The following is a 5,321-nucleotide window of genomic DNA, read 5'->3' on the forward strand; positions in this document are numbered from 1 at the left end:
ACTGCTCCATCTATTGGACTCAATAGACGCCAAGCCATCCAGAGAACCATCAGTGACTCTTATGTTTAATTGGGTAAGTTGGTCAAGCTTTATTGCATGGTCAGGCTACGTGTCCAGCCAGTAAGAATAAGATTCAGCCCAACCATTTTCACTCGACAGACTCGACAGCCAGCGGGCCATTTGCAGAGTCGTAACAGCAGCTGATGACGAACCACCCCAGACTTCGGATTCCCTAAGAGTGGGTCCTCCTTTAAACATCACAGGGAACGCTGACGAGGACTTGTTGCTGATGACGCCCCTGTTGAGGTGCGCGCCACCACCGTCAGAAACCTGCTGAAGTTCCTGAAGAAGGACAACCACTTCGAAGTGGTGTCCAAGCCTCCGAAGAAGGCAGAGGTGGTTCATATACCAAATGTAGAAGGCACAGGTAAGGTCTGAGTGCTCAAGAGAAAAAGGAGGTTCGTAGGTTTTGGGATGGTATGAAGGTATACTTGTACATTTATTTTTTTCAAAGATCTAAGCATTCATACATTACATTAGGAATTTGTTATATATCTAATAGTAATCTATTATAATATATATATATAATATGATATATTAATATATGTTGTATTATATGAAAATCTAAAATAATGTAATGTTATATAATAAAAGATATAATAATTATAGTATATAGTATATAATATTTATGTATATATATATAAAAAATATATATGATTATAATTATTGTCATATTATATATAATATATCTTTATATCTATATATAGTTATATATATATATTATAAATTATTAAATTTAATATAAAGATATACATAACATTACATATTTATGTATAATATATTATATACAAAATATATATATAAATAAATAAAATAACTCTTAAGGAATGATAATAGATTAAACTGTGGAAAGAAATGATCGTCTAAAAAAATAACAACTAGTGTACAAGTGTTGTACAGTCCTCATTCCAAAAGCAACAATATTTAAGACTATCAGGACGAATATTAATAAACCATAAATTCATTAAAATTCTAAAATAAAACCGAAGTTCCAAAAGTTCAGACTATTGGACCATTTAATTATTCTCATTTGCAGATGCCATTCGTAGGTCAACAGACATAGAACTATTGCCTGTCAATCACCACTATTCATTTTACTGACTGACAATATTACTTTCTAATTAGTGTATTGATAACACGATTAACGCCAGTTAGCGGAGAATCATTATTGCAGTTTTTGTTGTTGTCATTTTTCTTTGCAACAGAATGAAACTAGCGAGCAAGCTGGTGCAGCAGGAGGGGCCGACGGCAGTGTTACAGTCCCTTCTCTTACATCAATTTTACACAGTGAGGTTTTGTGCTGATTTGGTCAGTTTGAGTTTTGTGCTTACGGGGCAGATAACTATGGGTAAAGAAGAAAATTGGTCTTAAATAGAAGGGAAACTGAAATAAATATGGCTTTGCGTTTTACGGTATTTGGGTAAACGACTTGAAAGGCTATATATATATATATCTATATATATATATATATATATGTATATATATATATATATATATATATATATATATATATATAATATATATATATATATATATATATGTATATATATATAATAATTGCATGTGTGTGTGTGTGAGAGAGAGAGAGAGAGAGAGACAGAGAGAGAGCAAAAGTTGTTTGATATAAAAAACCTGTTCTCTCTACGTTCACTTTGATTAACTTCTCCTAAAAGCAAAATCCCCTCTCCTCAGATTTAACCTCAACGAAGCCGATCCACATCAGCGTGGTGCGAGAACCGGTCGAGAGAGCCATCAGCTGGTTCTACCACGTGAGGGCGCCCTTCCAGCTGATTGAGAGGCACAACCGCTTCCCGGAAACTAGTTTCCAACGAGAGCTTTTCTCAAGAAGGTTAGAATTTCCCAGTCGTCGTCTCCCTACTTTTCCGCTGCGGTGCGCGATTTTTAAACCGTGAAAGAGTCAAATTTTATTGCATGGTTGGTTCACGAGGGAATTGTTAAAGAAAATAAGGGTTCGCTTTTAACTCCGAATGGTACTAACGCTTCTTCGTAGTAAATGTATAATTTAGGTCTATTTATTTATTGTAAAATTTCCCTCATCATGACATATTCGCCCCAGGTCTTGGCTTATATAGGACATCCAAGGTCATCTATTCATTTCAGGTTAAAACTCTGTAGTACGTATCATTTTACGTTGCTGAGCTCTTAGTCTACTAACGTGAATAGACGAAACTATGTTGAAATTTGTCGCAAATTTACCGAGATATTTACCATCTTTGTTTTACCATTCATTCCAGTGGTGCTGGTACTTAACTATAAATAGGCGCCATATAGGAATGATGGTGGTTTTAAAAAAATTAAAACTTGAGAGCAAAATAAAGTTAGAATTCCAAGCACACATTAAAACATGGAAATTATATTCACAAGTCCAAACTGTGCTAATGGTTTAAAAAGTAAAGTATTTACCAAACTATCATTTGAAACTTTTCGTTGCCATAGTGTCACATGTCTGAATTGCCTTTTCCTGTCCACAGGACTTAGAAACCTGTCTGAAAGACAGGCGAGACAGGGATGTGTCGTTATATTCCAGGCAGGGAGGTCCTGGGTCACACCATAGAGTTCTTCTGTGGCCACGAACCGTTTTGTCCGTAAGTAGTTCCTATCTCTCTCTCTCCTCTCTCTCTCTCTGAAGAACCATTTGAATTTACAATGATTACATTGATTTTCTCCAAAGTTGAAGAATATGATTTTCTGAGCCATGGGATTTAAATGTAAGTTATGAGTGAGAATTCTCTGGCCAAAATAATATATATATATATATATATATATATATATATATATATATAATATATATATATATATATATATTGTATAATCATAAATCCCACGTAAGTAGGTGAGTGAAAACCGGGGCTTGAACAAGTACTTTCGTAGTTTATTCTACATTTTCAAGTTCACTCACCTTCTTACGTTGATTTTATGATACTTCAAGCACACATTAATTCGTGCTACATTGGATATATATAATTGATCTCCTTGTAGGATATTTGCAAGTCCCGAAGGATTTCACCGGGCGAAGGAGGTGGTCGAGAAAGAATTTGCTGTCGTAGGCATCCTGGAGGAGTGGCCGAAGACCCTGGCTGTCCTGGAACACTACATACCGCGGTATTTCAAGGGCGCCACTGAGGCCTACTTCAGTAAGTCATTTAGCAGTGTTGTATTGTAAGGTTCGATATTTTAAGCATTCATTAACCTTGGTTTTTCTGTAAAAAAAACAAACTGGCAATCTGCAACTCTTCAGTATTCCAAATTACCAAAATTTACCGCAGTGTTATTGTTATTTCGTAATTTAAACCTTGGTAGTTCAAACACCATATTGTATGCAAAGGCCACAGTGTCGAAACGTGGGTGGGAATCGAATAGTTAAAAGGTCATGGGAGGCATTAAATCGTCATGTATATCTTGTATAAGACCAGTACTTCAATATCCTTAAGACTTACGGTTGATTTCTTGTTCTACACTACCGAAAACGCTCAGTTGGAATCGCTTATTCATTTGTCTTATACAAGTCACGCGGAGGCATTTGAAGAAAATACTATGGCAAACTCTATATGAATTGTCAGATCCACTCCATTATATACTACAATGAAAATACGAAAATCGTAAGCTTTTTCTTGAAAGACTTAATGTTTTCAGTCTTAATAACCAAGTGGGAGCTTATTGTACAATCTTGATGCTGCCAATTTGAAGGCTTAGAACTAGCATTCGGATTGCCCCTTGGCCTATACTCTTTTATTTTATTTTTTTTTTTTTCCCATCTGTCCATCCGCCTGTGGTGGTGGCGCATGGTAACACTGCGTCCTGGGCTTTAAATAGTTACGCTATGTGTGAGTTTTAGGTAAATAAAAGGATATCTGGGGCTGTACGTTTGCAAATGAAAGTGTTTTAATAATTTAACTATATGCGAATTACACCGTTAATATACCAAAATAGGATATATTTAAAGCCCGGGACGCAGTGTTACCATGCGCAAACACCACAGGCGGATGGCCAGATGAAAAAAAACAGAGTATAGGTAATAAAATAATAGTACCTGTACTAACTATTATAGTCTTGTGTTTACTCCATTCGTTGGCTGCAATATGTACAGCAAGTGTGAAAATATTTAGGATATCTAGTCTTGACAGCTTAATGAGACATAGCACAAATTTCAAACGTTAATATATTTATGGTAAGCAGCCAGTGCAACACGCACAATACAAGGGTAACACGCTAACCGTGGTGCAATACCCTTATTAAACTTGCGCTCTTTAACAAATTTGCATCTTCTTAAGTTAAGTCCGGAAACCAATTTGGAAGACGCTAAAAGGTTCATTTCGCTCACTTTCAGAGGAGATGCACGGCACAAGATCCTGAACCAACCAGAACTTCTATAAAAACCCAAGTGGAAGAGAAGGCGCGGGGAATACCTCAGCAGGAACTTCACCATCGAATTCGAATTCTACGATTTCTTGAAACAGCGACTAGACAGGACAGTACAGAGCCATTGCCGCGTCTCTGCCATCTACGTAAAGGCTGCGGCTCCTTTTTGTTATTTGGTGTTATGATTGAAAAAATCCCACTAGTTTGTAGGGAAAAAAGGCCAAAAGACCGTAAATATAAGTCGCAAGAGGAGAAAGTGGGCTAAGGGTGGGCCCCACTATACCAGGAGGAATCGTGAGAGATAGTTTTAGCCTGTCAAAACGCGCACAAAAAAGGAAAATTGAAGACATGGATAATTCAGCGTGCCTCGTTTTTGCCAACACTTGCATCCTGTAAGATTATAGTGAATTTAATCCGGAAGAAACTGCTAACTCGTTGGTTCTGTTTTTTATTTTTTTTTATTTATAACGACCGTTAAGATGCACAATCATTTGAATGATGCAGGCAAAGAATCTTTCATCGGAAAACGAATTCACACTTTTGATATGGTCATTATACTGCCTAACCATTCCATATATATTTTATATAGACATACCATGTCTGAGTATTTAGTGAAGCCGAAGGCAGCAATAGACTATAACATCCTTAAGAATGCGGGAATCCCGTTGCCACCGAAGCGGGCTACTTGCGGATGGCTTGTTTTTACACATCAATGTAAGAGGTGATGTTCAGAACTTCAGAAGGATGTTAACCTCCATTTCTTTTGAAAAGGAGCAACAATTCCCACAGACAAGCTTAAAATAAAGCTATTAACTTGTAAAGTACACTTTATGAAATAGAACAATAAGAACAATCAATTGTGGAGAGAGAGAGAGAGAGAG

General features: G+C 36.4%; 1 pseudogene; it reads left to right on the plus strand.

The window, feature by feature from the left end:
• LOC135200498 (heparan sulfate 2-O-sulfotransferase pipe-like) overlaps window positions 1-4,671 on the plus strand; it is a 15,149-nt pseudogene extending 10,478 nt beyond the window's left edge.
• The last annotated feature ends 650 nt before the right edge of the window (window positions 4,672-5,321 follow it).

The sequence above is a fragment of the Macrobrachium nipponense genome, chromosome 27 (genome assembly GCF_015104395.2).
Source record: "Macrobrachium nipponense isolate FS-2020 chromosome 27, ASM1510439v2, whole genome shotgun sequence".
NCBI lineage: Eukaryota > Metazoa > Arthropoda > Malacostraca > Decapoda > Palaemonidae > Macrobrachium > Macrobrachium nipponense.